Source organism: Panthera onca, chromosome B4 (genome assembly GCF_046562875.1).
Source record: "Panthera onca isolate mPanOnc1 chromosome B4, mPanOnc1 haplotype 2, whole genome shotgun sequence".
NCBI classification, from domain to species: Eukaryota; Metazoa; Chordata; class Mammalia; order Carnivora; family Felidae; genus Panthera; species Panthera onca.
Window position 1 is genome coordinate 27,980,717 of NC_138345.1, and position 21,139 is coordinate 28,001,855.

Below are 21,139 nucleotides of genomic sequence, written 5' to 3' on the forward strand. Positions count from 1 at the left end.
AGTGATTTTATTTTTTTGCAATGGCTAAATTGATAGGGCTACATCAAAATACTCTTCTCTAAGGCAGGCAAGATTCCCAAGCAAATATTGGTAATAAAATGTGGTAGACTCCAGTGGAAGATCAAGAAGAAAGCGGTGAGCATCAGGGCAGAGTGACAGAAGAGAGTGGGGTGGGTGTAAAGCTGAAGGTTGAGGCTAAATCATGGCTCCATGTTACCAGCCTTAGCATTAAACAACAAAACAACAACTAATTCACTTATACCCACACTGTATTTCAAAACATATAATGTGATCTATTAAAATGTGTGCAGTACAAGAAGAGAATGTAAAAATGAGTAAGTTGTGAACATGGGACAAAAGGATTAGGGTAGGTAGGAAAAATAAGATTAACCCATGAGTAACGTTGATCCAAAATCAATATGTATTCAAGTAATATACATAAATATTTATAGGCGTTCCTATGCATTTGCCAAAAAATAGACTACAAGTCCAGTTCCAAGTTTCAGGCACACATTTACAAAAACAGAGAACTCAGATCACATTGTCAATTACTTAATTACTTAATTAATTTTCTTAATTATTTAATTAGTTAAATACACAAACCAATTGCCCAAGTAAAGCACAACTCCTCCCGGGATTGATACTTGAGGGAATTTTTTTCCCCATGGGTCTTCAAAAAGAAGGCCCTGAGTAATATGTGATAAGTCTCCCACTGCCTTTGAAAGTGAAAAAGGCAATGAGTGTTGTGAAGATGTTTCCTCTATCAGCTGTCAAGAGGGCTGCATCCACCCTTCTGGTCCCACAACCACGTTCACACCAAGACTGTCATCCCTTGAGCTGCTACCAATGCCAGTCAGTGACTGAGCACAGCAGAGAGGGGAGTTACTGTGATAGCCAGGGATCCTGCTCGCATGGAGTTTCCATTCTAGTGGCAAAAGGCAGTCTATAAACAAGAGGACAAACATGTAACTGAAGTGGTTTTCCTATGGTAATTAATACTCTGAAGGAAACAAAACAGAGCGAGGTGATGAAAAAGAATGAGGGAAGACTACTTTAGATCAAGCAGTCAGGGGTGGCCTCATTTATTAAGCATGTAGCTAAATGTTGGAGGCCTGTGTGACGGAGTCATGGGGGACAAGGGGTTGGGTGTTCAAGGACTGAACGGGTTCGTGTGTGCCTACTGGAGAGAGCTCAGAACAGTTGGAAAGGCTCACATCAGCACTGTAGGCAGGGGTGAGGCAGGGGTTTCTGGGAAGGAGCTCAGATTTTATGCTAAGTGTGACAGGTAAATTAAAGGACTATTTCTAATTTTAGGGGCCTTACAGACCTCCTAAAACATATACATAGGATATAAAATCAAATTTTAAATGGAAATGCCTATGTGTTAGGCAATTTTCCATAAATATCATCTCTCTTTTTAACAAATAAAGTTTACCACTTTTGAAAACATGCTACATCTTTACTGTAAATAAAAGTGTTAAATATACAGAAAAATACAAAGAAGGTAAAATCATCTTAAATTGCACTACATAGAAGTGACTATTGATAATATTGGATAAACATCCTCATGTTATTATTTAACATCCCTCAAGTTAATTTCATATTAATATAAATACATGTACGTGTATACTTGTATATATACTACATACATTTATCACTAGACATTTTGTCACTCCTCAACATGTTTTGGACATATAAGATATTTAATTGATTCTAAAACGCCTTATTTTTATTAATTCTTTTTAATGTTTATTTATTTTTGAGAGACAGAGAGAGAGACAGAGTGCAAGTGGGAGAAGGGTAGAGAGAGAGGGAGACATAGAATCTGAAGCAGGCTCCAGGTTCTGAGCTGTCAGCACACAGCCCAACAAGGGGCTCAACTTCACAAACTGTGAGATCATGACCTGAGCCGAAGTCAGACACTTAACCAACTGAGCCACCCAGGCACCCCTCTTAAACGCTCTTTTTAAAAAACAATTTGCACCCCTGGAATGAGGCTGCATCTGAACAAATCGTGATGCCTGACCAGGCAGCCGTTGTAGACACATTCACAAAACCGTCAAAACATTCAGAATGGGTGTTAATGGATTAGGAGAAAATTCATGAGCAAGAGGTGAGTTTTCTTTTAACTGTTGGGAGCAACATCATTGAGGGAGGAGTGTGGGAGTTTTGTTGGAGGTAAATATGAAGTGGTTTATCAATATTCCTCAAGCACAAGTCCAAAATTGGCCAATTCTACGTAACTGCAAAGCCAACTGAGGACCCCAATGCCTTTCTCTCTTTTGTGCATTCTTAAGAAACTCAGCATCCAGACACTCTTGATGGCTTCAAAAAATACCTGGACATTGACACGTCTGAGTTAATAAGCATTCAGAAGAGTTGGACTCTAAATACGAAGATGTTCCAGAAACATATTAATTTATCATGCTTATATATTTTTTTCAGGAATGCATTAAGAGTAATGTATAAAAATATGCCAAAATGTAAAGGAGCTAATAAGTATAAAGTAAAAATTCTAGATAACAGGAGAGCACTGTCTTTTAATTGACAGCACTTATTTTTCTTAGTATCATAAAATAATGATGCGTTTTGAAAATGATGGTATCTCAGATTTGATGAAATACAGTAGACTCTCCTTCTTCCATTTTAAGCTTGTTTCCTATTCCGCTGGGTGTTATATTCCATAATTGATGGGACCAGCCCTCTATTAATGGACATTTGGGTCACTCCAATTTTTCACCGTGATAAACAATGCTGCAGCAAATATTCTTGTGCATACATCTTTTACACTTGCATGATTTTCTCTTTAGGGCAATAAACCAAAATTTTGATAAGCGTCAAGTAGCAGGGATATTAAAATGATACACCCTGACTGGTTGTGCCTGAGGTGCCAGGGAAGAGCAGACCCAGAACCTGAAGAGTCAGCGAGCTGTGGCAGGGGGCGGTTATCGCTTGTGGAAACCCAGAATGTGGACCAGGGCTTGCCCTGCCTGGAAGCCAGTCCGCTTCTTTTTGGAGCAGACTAGAGGGGGAAACTGCAGGCAGGAAAAAACTGCCTGGCCATTCATTCATTGCTACTCTGTGCCAGCTATTGTGACAAATGCTAAGTGACGAGACAGAAATGGTCCCTGCCCTGTGAGAGATGACTATACTGTGTAAGCCATGCTAAGAACTTTGAATTTGATCCTCCAAAGTATTTTGTTTGTTCATTTGTTTTGAATCCCCAAATCCTTAAAAGACTTGAGGAAGAGAAATGTCACAATCAGATTGATTTAGTTTCTCTGAATCAAAATGCTTGACATTTGATATAGTTGAACAGGTGGCAGGAACGGGAGCCCACCATTGGGACCCATCTGTCTGAAGGCAGGGAATCTTCCTGGAGCTTTTGAACCAACTGTACTATATGGGGAAATGTTGCTGAGAACTTCAGAAAACAGAGGTGGGAGGTGAGGAGCTCCTTCTCTTTCACAATCCATCACGTTTGAGTGCAGCTGATCTGGATTTGGAAAGCTCGAAAAAGAAGACTTCCAGATGGCACGCAGGACTGAGCCGCCATGGCACTCCTTATATGTACTCCTTGGTTAACTTGGCCCTACCACCTCTTGTCCCTGCCTCTGTCTACACTGTTCTTCTTACTTGGGCAACGCTTCTTCCTCTTGGTCTGGCTAACTCAGGCTGATCTTGAAGTCTCAGGTATAACGCCATTTACTCCAAGAAACAACCTCCTAGGCTAGGCCAGGGGCTGGTACTATGTCTCCCTTGGCACAGTATGACCTCTATCACTGTTTACATAGCACACTTTAGAAAACTCGCCTCGAGGGCTGCCACCTCTGTAGTTGGACAGGTCATGCCTTGCAGTGGGGCACCCTTTATACTGTACTCTATGTGACAAATGTCCCCTGAAGTTGTCCAGTGCACACTCTGTGTGGCTGTACGTGTCTGCCCTGATTGCTTATTTTACTATAAGTCTTCCCCATTAGATTGTCAACTCCGGAAAGTCCTGGACCATGTCTTCTTGCTCGTGATTTTATTCCCTGCCCCCCCACCCCCAGCTAGTAACTATTAGTACTTAAAGTTTTCTTTTTTTTTTTTCTTTTTTCTTTCTTTCTTTATTTTGAGGGGGGAGAGAAGAGGGGAAGAGAGAAAGAGGAAGAGAGAGAAACCCAAGCAGGCTCCACACTGTCAGCGCACATCTTGATGAAGGGCTTGATCCCATGAACTGTGAGATCATGACCTGAGCCGAAATCAAGAGTCACATGCTTAACCAACTGAGCCACTCAGGAGCCCTTATTTATTTATTTATTTGAGAGAGAGAGAGAGAGAGAGAGAGAGAGAGAGAAGGAGAGGGAGAATCTTAAGCAGGCTCCACGCTCAGCACAAAGCCAGATACAGTTCAATCCCACGACCGTGGGATCATGACCTGAGCCAAAACCAAGAGTCTGATGCTCAACTGACTGAGCCACCCACGTGCCCCAGTACTTAATGTTTTCTAATTAAAATAACAAATCTATCCTTGTTAATGCATATAACCTTCCCATTTGGATTTATCATACCTAATTTTTTCCAAGGCATTGTGTTTGTAATTAGACCTAAATTGGTAAGATCCTCACCGGTGTCTTTCCATTTTTGTTTTATATCCTGCTTGCATTAACATGATCAGAATGTTTCCTTCTCTATTACTTAATAACTTTTATCAAAATACTCACTGGAAGGGCAAGCCTCACAATTGCACAAACATGAGCTAAGACCAGTTTTAAGGACTCAGCAATCCACTGAGAGAGGATGAAAGGAGAAACTTCTCCCATAAGGGAGCTGACAGCCAGTCTAATGGAAAAAGTTCCACCCAACAACATAGGCCTCCCCCTCAGTGGCCCCCTGCCCTCCCCATCTACAAGAGAGTCTGGCAAATGAAATCTTTCTTTGGGCACGTTGCTGGTAATAAGCAAGAATAGACACTGAACAGGCAACCAGTGCTCATGACACAAACTCTAAAAGAAGTTTCTGTCAAATGCTGAAATTAAGGCAATTAAACACTTTCTACTCATCCAGCTCAGAATACCTACCTATAAAATAAAAGCTATCCTGAGGGCTGGGTATCTATTGTGCTGGCCACTAGGGTTGAATAAAAGCAAATCATGCCTACACCTATTTTCCCAGAGGTCCGGCATATACATAATTTTGGAGAAAATTTCCATCTTGCTGAACACAACTATCTTGGAAACAGTGACCCCAAAGGAGAAACTCCCCACTTCCCTCATTGCTTCAGGAAGGACCCAGTTCCAGCTTTAGCAGTTATTCCCCAGAGATCCTTAAAGGCAAATGATATATGGGAACAGAAAAGATAATGTCCCCCGTTAAAAGGACAAGGTAAGAATTCAGAAAAATCGTGTCCTGCTTCCTCCTGTAACTCAAGCAAGCTACTTTCATAGTTAAAGCAAACTCCACTGTCACTCTCTCCCCCACTAAAAAAGTCCTGTATATAGAACACCCAGGAAGAAAAGGAGAAGAAGATGTGTTAAAAGAAACTTCCAAACATTGGTTTGGAGAAAGTGGCAAGATGCTCAATGGGTTAGATGGCACCTGGAAATATGGAACTATGATTTGCTGACTGAAAATGGATTTGTTGGCTAACAGCCAGAGGAGGAGGAGTACGGAAACACAACAAATTCTTGGAGGGTTTCTTTCATGACTGGTCACCTTCCTGGCTATATAAAATAAACAGAATCAAACCCTTTGTAGTCAACCCATGTCTTCAAGAACTCAATCAATGAATAATGAAAAATGTCTATACATTTGAAAGGTAAGAGGAATAATATGCAACTAAGAAACACACAATGAAAATGATCTGAACTGATAAATCTTTGGCATAAAACATGCTAAAGAAGTGTGTAAATACGTCATTATTTGCAGTATAATTGAGGAATGTTTTCTTCCATCTGAAATTAAATTTTGCAATTTAAAACGATCTGATGAAAAGGCCATTTATTCAATAAGAAAGCTATTTCTTTACAACATTAATCATCTTAAACTCATGGTCTCTCCAGGGGGATAACCCCACTTTGCTTTTCCATTGATATTATCTTTAACAGGAAATAAATGACTATGCTAGAGTTGTATCCTCACTGATACTGTTAGATGGAACTTAGGAATATGACGGACTTTATGACTTCCCTATGGGCGTCATAATCACCAAACAATGGCATTTTCTTTGAGTGCGATGAAAACTACATTAATGAAAACAATCAGGCTGCAGTGTACTTCAGTGCTGATGGAATTCAAGGAAAAAGACTCATTTGTGAGTTGCTTACATAATTGGAAGATTTTGACTGATATTCACTACCGTAATGATGACAGACTTAATTTCCAGAATTTCACATAACAATTGTAACATGTTGAGAAAAATGAATAATCCTTACTCTTTTAGACACCCAGATATGCATTAAGTATTTTTAATAATACTCTGAAATCTAACACTATTTGAAGTTATCGATTGAGTCTTTGCTCTGGCAAAAACTGTGTCATCAGAGGAATTCTTTATGCATCTTTGTGCATAGTGAAATACACATTTGCTACATATTTTAGTATTTTCCCTTTCCTCCCACGGCAGAGATGACACACAGATGGCACCAGGACCTTGTCCTTCCATGGCAGACATCACTAATCCATCTCGCACACACGTTTGCTGAGCCCAGACCAGCTTTCTCAGCATGCCACTTCTGTGAACTGCCCAGTTCGTGCTCGGATGAAACCCATTTGTGATTCCTATCCCAGAAAGTAGCTCTACCTTCCTGGTTTAAAAAACTAGCTAAGTTCCGTATATGCAACTGTATATGAAATGCTTTTTTATTACTATCAAAAATAGGTTTCTCCACAGGCTATTGTGAAATCAGATGTGATGTAGACATAACTAAAACACCATCAATCTTTTAGGTTCACACATGTAGAAGATAAAAGATGATTAAAGCAACGGTCAGTCTACTAATTTATAAAAGTCTGGGTGATACTTTTTATAAATATATTTTTATATGACAGGGCAAACCTGTAAGTACAATAAGTTATTGATCGGTAAAATATTATTATCTGGGAGACTGATTACACTTCAACACTGCCCTTTTGCCACAGTGGTAGCTACCACAGCATCCAACACCTTCAAAGATTACCTAGGAAGTTTTGTTTATGTTCACATAAAACGTGAAATGATTTTGTTAATAAGGTAAGTCGAGTCAGCAAAAACATAGCTTCTGGTGCCATGCTTTGTAACGCCTTTGTCCTCAAGTCCATTCTCAAGCAGTCTTCCCCTGAAAGGGTAAGGTCCAGCTCTTAACATCCATCAGCCACAGTTGCCGTGATCGTTATTTCTTTCCATCAAAATAGTTGAATCGAAAGACCAAGGTTACTGAAAGCTTACTCAGGCGGCAGGGAAATAAACCCAAATATGACAGGAAGATTTCTCAGCTGCTTCTTCCATCCTTCACCTGGGGGCCATTTGCTTCTCGTGATGTGAAAGAAGCTGGCAGGCAGGAGCCCTGCACAGCTGCCTGCTCCACCCGGCCTGCCAGGGGCAACCTGCCGTCTACCGACCCACTGTGTCTTTTTCTCCTCACGATCTCTTCTCTCTTGAATCCCAGAGAGCAACGACATGGACAAGGGAGACATGTGTTAGCTTCAGAAAAGGACTTGTGTAAAACGGAAAGGCAAAAATCTATCATATCTATTGTACATGCTGGATGTAAGCCGACTCTTTAAGGTGAGAATAAAACACAAGACACCTGGGTAGCTCAGTCGGTTAAGCTTCCGACTCTTGATCTCGGCTCGGGTCTTGATCTCACGGTTCTTGAGTTGGAGTCTTTCATGGGGCTCTGCGCTGACAGTGTGGAGCCTGCTTGGGAGTCAGTCTCTCTCTCTCTCTCTCTCTCTCTCTCTCTCTCTCTCTCTCCTTCTCTCTCTGCCCCTCTCTTGTTCACTCTCTCGGTCTCTCAAAATAAATAAGTGAACTAAAGAAAAAACATTTAATTTAAAAAAAGGTGAAAACAAAACACAAAGCTTCTTTCCAATTGCAGTCAAGTTGGGAGCTAATTCAAGTCGCTGAATTCTCTGCCTTTTCTACTACAGGAGCATAAAGTCAACTAAGGGCAGAGGACCCTCCCTGCCCGCTGTCCCAGGTGTGCCACAAAACCAGCTGTCAGGCCAAGCTGATGGGATTGCTAAGGGGGAAGGGGCACGAAATGGGGGTCAGCCTACCCACTCGCACTGGTGGGGGATTTAGCAGGATGTGGCATGCTTTCATACCTGTGAGATGGAGTGACGGTGCTCTCACTGCTGGCCTCAAAGCACTAAGAGAGAGAAGAGGGAAAAGAAATGACCTAATGGATGTGTAAGTGCTGTGTCATTCTGAAGAGTCCCCAAGGAGCTTCAGCAGCATTGATATTTTTTATTATTGTCATCCTCATCATCTTGTGTTTGGTAGACGTCAGAAAAGGCAGTTCTCTGGATTCAAACAATATGAAAGAGACTTAGATAAGGTGCAATATTGTCAAATTCACCTTTTAGTTAATTTCCAACTACCGCCTACCCCTGGTTTTCAATATTGGCTCAGCATTCAGAATCAATTGTAGGCTTGGGTGTGTTAAAAACATACATTAAAACAAACAAACAAACAAAAAAAAACCAAAAATGATGTCATGCGCGAGCTTTATCCCAGGACTGGATAGGACCCAGTTGTTTTCTATTTTTAAAAATTCTCCCAGTAATTCTGATGCCTAGCCAAATGTGACAACCACATGCACATGCACATGGTGATCCAGGGCGACTGTAGCCCCTCACATTCCCCTGAGGCCCCAAATTTCTTCCAAGCAAGTCTGGGTAGAATGGGCAGTGATGCCATAAGATTCCATTGGCAGAGAATTTTCTTCTTCTTTTTTTATTTTTATTTTTTTTAACGTATTTACTTTTGAGAGAGAGAGACAGATTCAGAGACAGAGTGCAAACAGGGGCGGGGCAGAGAGAGAGAGAGAGAGAGAGAGAGAGAGAGAGACAGAATCCAAAGCAGGCTCCAGGCTCTGAGCTGTCAGCACAGAGCCTGATGCAGGGCGTGAACTCACGATGGTGAGATCATGACCTGAGCTGAAGTCGGATGCTAAACTGACTGAGCCACCCAGGCGCCCCTCTTCTTCTTCTTTTTTAAAGTTTTTATTTATTTTGAGAGAGAGCGGGAGAGAGAGACTCACAAGCAGGCTCTGCACTGCCAGCATGGAGCCCCATGTAGGGCTCGAACTCATGAACCGCAAGATCATGACCTGAGTGGAAATTAAGAGTCAGACACTTAACCGACTGAGCCACCCAGGCATCCCAACAGAGACTTTCCTTCTGCCTTGGCCTCTCTCTCCTTCCATTCCTCACCTTCCCAGGAAAAAACGGTGACCTGACTAATCCAAACGTTTCTCCTGCTCCCCATCCCACCTCCTCTTTCTTTAATTAATTCTGATGATGAGTTGGAACAGGAGCCACCTGAAGTGAGATGTTGGCTCCATTTCTCAGCATCTAATATCTGACATAATCACAATGTATAGTGTAATGGCTAATGAAACCCCGAACAAAATTTATTATACTAAAAGATAGAAGCGTGCATTTAAAATAAGTGCCCGAGATTACATTTTGCTGAATTCCAATTTTAAACTCAGCATTGAATTTATGTGGGTTTTTTTTTCCCCCAGGTAATGACTGCATTAGCAAAGGACGGATACTTTGATTCCTACTAATCCATTTCTCTTGGGTTAAAATACTTTATTATTTTAAATTGTTTCTCTCAAACTTACCCAGTCGTTGGCGGGTGTAATTGTGACAGGGTTAATTCTAATCAGCTCAATTCTAGACAAAGATTTTTGTGACTCTGTAAACACTTGCTTTTTTTTTTTTTTTTTTATCTAAGAACTCAGTTTAAATTAAATTAATCTTTACAAACTTTTGCTATTAAAATCCTCTCAGGTTGGTACAGGTAAGACCATCAAACTGATTGCTGACATCTAGAATGTTGTTGTTCTTTTCATTTCCCTTAAGTTTTTCAGCACGTTCATACAGTAATATTTCCCAGCTGGTAAGGGACCCAGCTTCTGGAAGAGGAAAAAGCAAGAAACACAGCCTAGCTCCCCAGCTGCATGTGATTACGTTATTCCCAATTCACAGGAAATGAACAATCATTTAGTCTTGACAGGTACATCCAGAAACTCCTGTCTTCCTTTTCAACCTGAAAAAAATAAATAAATAAATAAAAATCAGGGTCTACAGAAGTTAAGCATTAGCCTTTAAAGTATGCTTCATATTTTTTGCCAATGTTATGAGGATATCTTGTGAAAGCTTTTGAAAACACTCTGGGAAAATGCTGCCAACAGCCTTAGAAACCTGGGAGGAAGAAAATAATCATCCAAAATACTTTCTGTTCATGAAGATATGTAACTTAGCGGTCCCTTGTGAGCTGGTGAAGTTTAGACATATGTGATGGTAATTGGGGTGCGACCCAAATGGCCTTTTTAGTAGACTATTAGACTTAACACAAAAGCAAAGATGTCAGCGGTAAATGGCCCTCTGAATCAGTTCTAGGATGAACTAAAAGCAATTACAAATATGTTAGGAAGGGTTTTTTCCCCCTTTATCCTGATGGATTTGTCCCTCGATTGAAAATATTTCCATTTTCTGAACACAGTTTTCCAATGGAGAAATGCAATCAACACGGCATAATACTCCCATTCGTCTTGCAGCTTAAAATTCACCAAGCACTTCCAGGGCCATTACTTACTCCTCGCCGCTGTCGCGTAATGGAGGCCGGCCTCCATTTTACAGATGACCAAGCAGAGACACCAGGGAGGCTCCGCAGGCTGCCTGGAGTCGCGTTTCCCCGGTGGGAGCCTCGGGACAGACAGCTGGGTCTTTTGGCTCCTAGGCCAATACTGTTTAGTCTATCTAGCTGAGGATTTTAAAACATTTACTTCAGCTTAACTCACTTTGCCCCCTATTATGGTCCATTTGTGTATGTCAGTCTTTATCTCTGGACCTGAGTCAAACTTCACCCCTTCTCCCACCTCCTCTTGTTTCAGAAGGAAAAAAAAGAAAAAATCAAAGCCTAAATATGGAACACATGTGCTTCTCATCTGGGCTGTTTAGAGGGATTGGGGAAATGAGAACTGTCGTTGGCTCTTTGTCCTGATGTTTTGGCATGCCCTCACACCTGGGTCCCCCTGGCACCGCTACTGGCCCCAGTCTGAGCTGACCGCGCTCGGGATCAACGTCCACGGTGTGCCTTTACTCAACTCTCAACATTTTGGCTTCTCTGTGTTTTGGAGGCTCGCTCTCCTGGTCCGTGAAAAACCTACTCTGGTCTCTATTCATGGTAGATTTGGAGATGCGCGGTGCAAGGATAGCAGACGCCTTTCGCGTAAAGACCTGGAATCCGCCGCCACCTCTCTGACCGGACTGCAGTGGGCAGCCATGACTCATGGTGAGGTCATGCATTCCCAGGCAAAGTTTATAGTAACCAGGAGGCTTAGCTATTTGCAGGTGCCCTACATACTGAGCATACTAATTCTAACTCACCTCCATGTTGCACTGGCATCTTTTGAAGTAGAACTTCATGGGGTGAACAGGAAGACTACAACATTTTTATTATAGTTGGCTTCCTTTGCTGAATTAGCGTTTATATTTTCCCAGTAGAAATCCCCAAATTGAAAATATAGAGGTGTCAGCTAACACCACTTTAGTTAAGGTTGTGTCAACATTTCCTATAAACCTTGTTTTTCTAGGGTTTATAACTAGACCATAAAAATTTGCTCAGCTCTGAAACTTGGCATAGAGAGTAAACCTGGGAGTGAATTTTGCAGAATCTGAAGAAGGAAAAATAAGTTCAGCTGTTTGGAACATGTGCCTGTTCTAAAATGGAACTGATTTTTAGATGCATTTTCTTTTTTGTGTGACTCAAATGGAACTTCGGTTAGAAAAAAAAAAAAGAACTCAAGATTATTTCATTAATATGGGCTAATTGCACTTGTTAATTTTGAGAGAAAAAGTTAATGATTGAATTAAATAAACTCAAACCCACTGACTGCATCTGCAGGTACAAGTTTTTGCAAAGCAGTTAGCTGTGCATAATAATGTGATGTGGCAAATCGTCTGCACACCTTTTAGTGCAGGAAATGACCAACACGCTTCGAAGGAAAGAATCCTTCTGATAAGAGGTTAATGGGCCATTTCAAAATGCTTACTCACTCAGGAGAGCATCCCTTTATTCGTCTTTACTTAGTCTGTAGTTCATGTTTATCGGATGCCCCCAAAAAGCAGTTCATGTACCATTTGCATCAGGGAAAGAAACATCCAATCCCTCTGAACACCTAGTTTTTCCTGAAAGCGGAGCTGATACTCTGCATCCCTAGCAGCTCACTGCCCTTTTGCTGCCAGGGTATCGGTAATTGGAGGCCATTAGTCAACGTGTTGCTATTTGCTTGTGATGCCCTGGGCTGCATTTGTCTGTCTGTCTCAGGCCATGAGCTCTGGAAAGATGGCCGCCACCACCCGTGACAGAAGCATCGTGGAGGAAAGGACAAAAGCGTTAGACTCAAAGCTAGCAGAACTGAGTTCTCGTGCCCCCTCTGGGCCCTTACTGACTCTGTGGACTCAGACTAGTCAGTCTGCCTGTCTGCCGATAACAACACCCTGCTAACCTAGTAGGCTTATTGAGAGAGTCCACTGAAAGCATTATATATAGCAAAGCAGGTTTTAGACTGTAAAGGGCCATCCAAATGTGAGGGGATGGCACCTACCTCAGCATCTGATATCCAAGGATGCCTACTTAAATGTTGTTAGTAATGCAAACTTTCAGCTGATTCATGTGGAAAGGCCCTGGGCTTCCCAGCATAAAAAGCCACAACGTGACTCAACCTCGGCTTTATTCCTTCTAATTGCTCTTTTCTTTCTTTTTCTTCTTTTTTTAATTTTTCAATGTTTATTTTTGAGAGAGAGAGAGAGAGAGCATGCGTATGCACAAGTTGGGGAGGGACAGAGAGCGAGGGGACAGAGGATCTGAAGCAGATTCTGTGCCGACAGCAGAAAGCTCAACACGGGGCTCGAACCCACGTGCCGTGAGATCATGACCTGAGCTGAAGTCAGGCGCTTAACCCACTGAGCCACTCAGGTGCCCCGTTCTTTTTTTTACCTACCTGTCACTGATCACTGACCACTTTTCTGAATGGAGAATGTTCCAGAGTCTTGGCTAGTCATTTCACATGGACATCGACCCAGTCTGGCCCAACACCACCTTTGATGTCACCTCATTCTGCCACTGCTCATCCCACCCCCACCCTGCAAACGCAACGGCGGATCCTTTCGTTAGTGGCGCAGAAACAATTTTTGGTACCTTCATCCACTCCCCCCGAGGGCTCTTTCCTCAAGGAGAAACATGCTACACGTCTCAGACACAAGTGATTTACGTTTGTTGTGGAGTTTTCTGGCAGGAGGATCCATGAAATGTCATTAGCATTGTCAGTCCTCAGAAGGGCCCACTTGGTTTAATGCTCTGTGGCCAGCATCTTAAAATTCTTAATCCATTTTATTTTTTTTAATTATTTTTATTTTTGCTAATCAAAACCTTTGTAGAAAATATCAGGAGGCTATCTTCTGAAGGTTCTTGGGCCTCAGAACTTAGGAAGCAGGGCCCCTACGCCCATGATCCGTTAAGAAAGGACTACAGCAAAGTTCCACGGCCAGGTCATCCTCTGCTTCTTGGATGCTATGCCGAGTTGCAGGTCCTGTGCTCATGTTTCTAGGTTGAGGCCTGGCCTGTGGACTCACAGGCAAGGTCTGCAGGCCCCAAGCTTGGCCTTCAGAGGTGGCCTCGTGGGGCAAGTCTATTTTTTTTTTTTTTAATGTTTATTTATTTTTGAGAGAGACAAAGCATGAATGGGAGAAGGCAGAGAGAGAGGGAGACACAGAATCCGAAGCAGGCTTCAGATGTGGGGCTCGAACTCATGAACCGTGAGCTCATGACCTGAGCCAAAGTCAGATGCCTAGCTCACTGAGCCACCCAGGCGCCCCAGAGCAAGTCTATTTTTGAGGGCAGAGTCCGCCAGTTGATGTCCTTCTTGGAGAGTACCACTTGGGGCAGATTCACATGGCAGTGGGCTGTGACTTCTACCAAGTAGATGAAGACATCACTAAGTTCCCCTTGAGAGGCTGCCTGTTCTCTGGGGGGCCCGGCTTGGGGGCCAGCCTCCTCATCGGGCTTCCACTGGAAGAGCTCTGCCTGCTCCCCTCCTTCCCCTCCCCCCAAGGCCAATGGGAGGTTCTGAGCCTGGTGAAACTGGCACCAGTCTCATTGAGCAGCAAACTCAGCACAGAGGCAGCAGTGTCCTCAAGTGTGGGCTCTGGGCTGAAGCTGAAGGGGTCAGGAGAAGTACTGCCATCTCCCCCTGTGTCCTCACACGTGTCCCCATTTGCCCGAGACATGCCTTGAACTTCGTAATGCATTAAAAAAAATTTTTGTAATGTTTTATTTATTTTTGAGAGAGAGAGACAGACAGACAGAGCATGAGTGGGGGAGGGGCAGAGAGAGAGAGGGAGACACAGAGTTTGAAACAGGCTCCAGGCTCTGAGCCGGCAGCACAGAGCCTGACGCGGGGCTCAAACTCAGGAACGATGAGATCATGACCTAGGATGAAGTGGGATGCTTAACCAACTGAGCTACCCAGGTGCCCCTAACTTTGTAATGCATTTTAAACAAGTGTCCCCACATCTTCATTTTGGACTTGTCCCTATAAATTCTGTAACAGGTTCTGGTCCTGACCATTTCCTATCTAGCCCTACAAGCCTCAACCTGGAACAAGCCTAGGGCTGAAAGTTTTGAGGTCACCTTTTCCAGGCAGTGGAGGGGTTCAGAGTGAGTCTTGCTGTCCCCAACCGAGGCTGGAGGTTGGCTGTCTCCTGCCCTAGAGCCCCCCACCACATCCCATGCCTACAGCCTGTAGGACTAGGTTTCTTCTGCAGGTCTTGGCTGAAACGAGAACCCTCTCAGCTGTCTTGGCAGGAGCCAGACTCCCTGCCTAGCATTTACAGCTCCTCTTCCAGAAGCCTGGATGCTGATGTGGGCATTTGTAGTTTCCAGCACGAAAGGGGTGCTGGGTACCTTGGAGCAGCCACAGTATGTAACCGAAGATGATCACTTCTGCATCCGTTTACCCAACCAAGCATAACCAGGCACTACGTGGGCACTGGGGACATGTCAGTAAGATAAAGATGTTCCTGCCCCCAGGGACGTTCACATTCTAGCGGGAGAAGTCAGACAGTGAACATAATCAATGATTATATTTGTGGGTTGAAAAATGAATGGTGCTCTGGAAAAGTAGGCAGCAGGGTCCGTTAAGGAAATGGGGGGTGGGGGTGGGGAGGACAGTTTGCATTAGGAAGGGAAAGTCTGCTGCAAGATTTGAAGAGGTGGTGGATGTTAATTTCTGGGGGACAAGCATGCTGGGCACAGGGTGCAGCTAGTGCAAAAGGGGGGTGAGCATGGCTGAAGAGGGGGAGGTAGGAGGCCTTGTGGCTGGAGCCCTTGAGACGAGAGAGGTAGGAGGTGAGGCCAGGAGGGGGGGCAGTGCCGAGGGCTGGGGTGTTGTCAAACCAGCTGGGAGCAGCAGAGTGACCAGATCTGTTCCAAAGGAATCTCCCTGGCTGCTGTTCCAGGCCAGACCATGGAAGGGCGAGTGTGGAAGCATTAAGACCTGTGCTCCTTCGAACATTGTAATTTGGGCTTGATACCAACCCCCCTCCTTCCCGCTCAGGGGGCCTTAGGGCTGGTTCTGCCCTGGCTCCGCAGGGCTGCAGCCTCATCCCTTCCAGCTTCTTCCACACAGTCTGGTGGGGTGGAGCCCTCAGCTGCATCTGTAGGGAAACCCACCCAAAAAAGAGGAGACCCAGGGCCTGGCAGGGCATCCCCTCTGACTACAGATTTTAAAAAAAGAAAAGGTTAGCTCTTCTCCCGGGGACTGCCTACCTCCACCGCCATGGAGGCGTGCACGCTTCGTGCCACTGTGGACCCTGCAGGCCTGCAGTGCCTTCCCAGCCCTGTCTCCAGCAGCCCCACCCCTACTCTTGGGCTCACCCAGAAGCTTGCTTTCAAGTGAGTCTCCGTGGACATTAAGTCAGTAAAACACTTTTGCAGCCAGTACTCGAGGCACCCTCTGAGGTCAGAAAGCTCGCCTGGCAACACAGGGAAGTGGATGGTGCCTAATGGGCGGAGGGAGCAGCACCCACGGGGCACACCTGGCCGGCAGGTCACTGGTAAGCGGGGACGGAGGTGGTGTAAAGAAGTCCTGCCTGTCTCCTTTTGGTTCATCTCCCATCATCTTGGATTTTTTTCCCTCAGTATGTTACTGTACATGTTAACGAAGATGAAACCTTTCACACAGATCCCAGACTGGGTCTGGAATCAAGTAAGCAAAGCGTCGACGTGAAAGCACTCTCCAAAAATCAGGTAGCATCATTATGGGGGAAAAGCAGACTCCAGCGGTCTCCCTTAGTGTTGGGAAATGTGCTGACTACCTTCCAAACAATTAAATCCCACCAAGCTGTTCAACTTATCCTGATCTAATAATCTGCCCAGACTCTCAAAGCACCACCTCGCGGGGGCTGCTAGGACTCGGGCTCAGCTACACGTAACACTTTCTCCAGGGAGACGGGGCTGGGTGGTGGAGCAGGCTGGACACTGGGCCAAAAGTCCGAGCACTCGCTGTGTTCTGTAACCGGGGACGAGTCACTTAACCTCTCACAGGCTCAGTTTCCTTCCCTGTAAAATGTCCTACCTACCTCACAGGGTTTGGGTAGAGTCGTATGAAATAATGTATCCAAAAGTCCTGTATAGATGGGACAGTACAAGGCCATGCCAGTCAGACCCTTTAAAGACTAACCCACCTGCACGTGGAACCATAACTTTATGCTCATCAGCATCTTGTTCCCCCCAGTTCCAAGATTCAAAGGCAGATTGAGTATCGATATTTTAGGGACTTCCCTGCCTTACCTCTTTTTGTTTTGTTCTGTTTTTCGGGTGGTTTGTACGGTTAGAAAACAAAGAGGCCAGGTTGCTGTGTCATAGTGTGCATCGAGGCCTTTGAGTAATTTTAAATGTGAAACACCACGTCACAGGTCACTGCAGACCCACGCAGTAATGAACAGAGGCTACTGTGTCCCATAGATCAGCAGCAAGTGAGGAAAAGGAGAAAAAAACTCCAAGTTAAAACCTGAATCAATGGTGTTAGACAAGGGCTGCTCTGGGAGGTGATATGGGGTTCAATCATATAATAAGGGCTAGCCCACTAATTAGGGTTCAAAAACATTTTGCAGAGTAGCTTGTCCCCCACCCCCACCAGTTATGAGGTGTTTTCAGGGGCTGGGGGTGTGGAGAATTGACACATGGTAGCATCTTGGGATAGTTCTTCCTCGTCGGCGATTGCCTTATCTACAAGCCCACCAGTATGGCATCACAGAACCGCTGGAGGTGGGAGTCTCTCAGGGGGGTGCTGGCCACCTCGCTGGCTGAGGGGAGCACCCTGTAAAAACACCGCACTCTGAAGGGCTCAACTCTTGCGAGCAGGTTAGGAGGACTTCAACGCTCTCAGAATACGCAGATGAGGAACAGAGAGGTATATTAGAAAGCATTCGCCGTGGAGCCCCATTGCCCTGGCTCCAGCCCTGGTTCCAGCACATACTATAAAATTCTCGTGTTGAGGCACCTGGGTGGCTCAGTGGGTTAAGCGTTCAGCTTCAGCTCAGGTCATGATCTCACGGTTTGTGAGTTCAAGCCCCATGTCAGGCTCTGTGCTGACAGCTCAGAGCCTGGAGCCTGCTTTGGATTCTGTGTCTCCAGCTCTCTCTGCCCCTCCCCTGCTCTTGCTGTCTCTCTCTCTCTCTCTCTCTCTCTCTCTCTCTCTCTCAAGTTAAATAAACATTAGAAAAGAAAAAAAAATTCCTGTGTGATTGCTCAGGTTCCCTGATTCCTCACCTGTGAATAGGGCCTCAGCAGTGGGGTCCGGTGAGCTTTAGAGAGGACATCGGGTGCAGGAGCTTCTGGCATAGGCACAGCCAACGTATCTTGAGTGCTTCCCTTGTGCCAAGTACCGTGCTAATCACCTTCACATGGGTTTATTCCTTTCTCCAATCACTCTGGGAGCTAGGTGCCAATCCTACCTTCATTCGTCAGAAGAACCTACTTTTAGAGTAGCCTAAATTGTCCCCGCTCTACATCTTTGGTCTACCAAAGTCCTGTTTTGGTTAATAAAAATCTTTCCTTTCAGTTAAGAATGCCCAAATGGAAATGTCTCTGTCTTCCTCGGCGTCCACATGGCCATAAAAGGATATCCCCTGGATACAGAATTCAGGAGGGATTCCTCTCTTGGGTGTGTGGTGTTATGTTCTGGCTCTGGAAACGAAGGAATGTTCACTTAGCTAGTAAGTAACATAAGGTAAGTGCTTTACAGGTATTATACATAGATCATCAAAAACAACTTTCAAGACAGGCTGTTACCCACCATCTCCAATTACAGACGAGGAGACCAGGGCGCTGGAAGGTTAAAGTGATATGCCCAAAGTCACACAGCCGATTAATGGCAGAAATGGGGCTCAGGCCCAGGCAGCTCTTCCTCACTGCCATTATCTGCCACCCTGGAGGGCACTCAACAGAGCATTTGCACTCCTTCCATCCCACCTACCTTCCTAAGTGCCTGGGCCCCTGGCTACACTGGTACTAAAAGGCCCCAGAAAACGTGTCACGTACATGCATCAGAACTGCAGGCCAGATCCAAAATGCATGGGGCCTACATTATGGGGAACAGAGCAAAGAAAATTGAAAAAGGTGATCTTCCTACTTGTGACTTTTAACACAGGAGCAAAACCTGATTTGAAAATATTTTATTTTCCTAATACTTTGCTAGAAGTAGCCTATCTCTGAAGGCGGGGTTATATATATTATATATATATATATACACATATGTATATATATATTATATATTATATATTATATATTATATATTTACAAGTATAATATATACTTGTATAATATATATACAAGTAACATATACACACACACACACACACACACATATATATATATATATATATATATATATATATATATATATATTACTTTGGGTTATAATAAAGAATATCTTGACTACAAATTTGGTCTTGAGACATCATTTAAAATGAATGTCTGCTCAGATATCCAGAATCAAGACTTTAGTTTCTGGTAGAAAACTGGACACTCAGCTTCCCCTACTAAATTGACATCCTTTGTGCCAGCCTTTTAACACTCTCTGAGGGTCTAGTGGCCTAATAAAATCATCGCTGTGATGATGTACTACATACTAATGGAAATCAAGGTGATTTTATTAAGAGACATTTTGCTTTATACAAGGAGTTAGATGGTACAAGTAATTTAAGATAACAAAGGTCTTCATTTTGTTACAGAATTGGCTCGCACTGCTGATTCAGCTTTGGAACGGGTACATGTTGAACATGGAAGGCAGGCAGAGGGCATTTGAACGTCACCTAGAGCCCAGGTCCCTCTGAAGTCAATGGGAGTCCTGTCTGCCCCATCATTATGGTGTTAATGGCATTTCTTTGGCCATTAGCTTGTGCTGCCCGTCACTGCAAAATGCTAATAACTGCAGCTCTCTGGGGTTCCCCTGAGTAAGGGGTCTGGGAAAATTTATCTCCAGTTTCCAAATCAGACTGTCCCAGGCCCCCTGTAGCAACTGTGTTTTTCCCGATGTTCTCTTACATGTCACAAGGTTCTCAGAAAAAGCATTGATTCCCAGGGAACTGAAGCAAAGGGAGGGTTTGCCTTCTGGAAAGATCCTGCTTGCTTGTGGAAAAGTCATCCTCAGGCTATGACCAAGCCAGGGCTCGAGACTGTGTCAAACCAGAAGCCACGGGGAGTGTGGGGATGTGGGACGGGGATACCAGGCCTGGGAGAAGCAGCCAAGAGAACGAGGTTCACAGTTTACTGAGGTCTGATCCAGAAAGGGTCAGGCAGATGTGGAGGGAGCAGCGGCCAGTTTTCAGAGAGCTGGCCAGCAGTGGGTCATAGATCAGGGACTCACTGATGGCCACAGGATTTTATAGAGGGAGTCTGCTCACTGATCCTGCTGTTCACCCTTTTGTTATGTATCCTGCTTGGGGAGGGGAGCAGGGGAAGCTGCCTTCTCCCAGGTACCACAGGGCTTTTGATATGACCCCTCCTCTTGGGGGTGGGTCCTTACTCAGGGAGGCACTGATCACTGTGGCCTTTAGAAAACCACCCTTCACAGCTCTTATAGCCCTGGCACGGCTCTGCTCGGCCAGAGGATCCCAGGCCTGGAAAGAATCTGGAGGGAAGATGGACACTTCCCTCTTCCTCTCGAGGTAAGAGCTAACCTTAGGACAGAACAGTCTTGAGAGGCCAGACAGGTAGATAAGTCAGGCCTGTCAGGAAGACAGCCCTCCTTTCCCAAACGTTACACATCAAGGGCTCCCAAGGCTCTGGGTTTTCAAGCTCAGGCCCTTGTCCCTCCTGTCCCTTCTGACCAGGTTCAAGAGGAACCCCAGAACCTAGTAAGTGGGTCTAGAGTTGGTTTTGCTGCCATAGCCAAGTAGTGTGAGCCGTCCTTGGCTTCCATGGACTTAGTCAAAATGGATTTCCATGCCTTGAACGTTCTGTGTAGCATTCCAAGTCACAGCCTCGGATCTGCCTTCTGGTTCAGTGACGTGCGCCTCAGCCACGTAGCAAATATTGTTTTACAAGACCGTAATTAACGGCTGTCATTCTCATTTCTGTAGTTCCTGTGTGGTGCTTTTACAAACCTTTGCAACTGCTGTTTTTAATGTATTCTTTTTTAATGGTTTCTACATCCTATCCTGTATTTTTAAAATGTTTATTTTATAGTCTCTTCCAAGTGTTCGATCTGTGTAGTTTTTGTTTCTCCCATACTGATCTGGCTCTGCGTGCAGGTGAGATTTTCTGGTACAAGCTCATCTTCAGTAGAGGGCATCGTTCTGTGGGGGCCAGCCAATGTGCCACGGGCTGTGAAGTGTCTGCCCTAGTTCTGTGCAGGCATCCATGGGACATCAAGCA

General features: G+C 44.5%; 1 long non-coding RNA gene and 1 pseudogene across 2 annotated transcripts in view; both read right to left on the reverse strand.

Annotated features, from left to right (window-relative positions):
• Positions 1–5,884: 5,884 nt before the first annotated feature.
• Positions 5,885–21,139, reverse strand: part of LOC132694973 (uncharacterized) — a 35,232-nt gene continuing 19,977 nt past the window's right edge. Inside the window, exons 2-4 of one of the 2 annotated variants that reach the window (XR_009617594.3) lie at positions 9,228–10,243; positions 8,290–8,487; positions 5,885–7,994 (exon numbers count right to left, since the gene is read on the reverse strand). This is a non-coding gene — a long non-coding RNA (uncharacterized LOC132694973). Of the gene's footprint in view, positions 7,995–8,289; positions 10,244–21,139 lie in introns of both variants that reach the window. The other variant, XR_009617593.3, reaches the window with a different exon arrangement.
• LOC132694971 (dCTP pyrophosphatase 1-like) lies at positions 12,691–14,487 on the reverse strand (annotated as a pseudogene).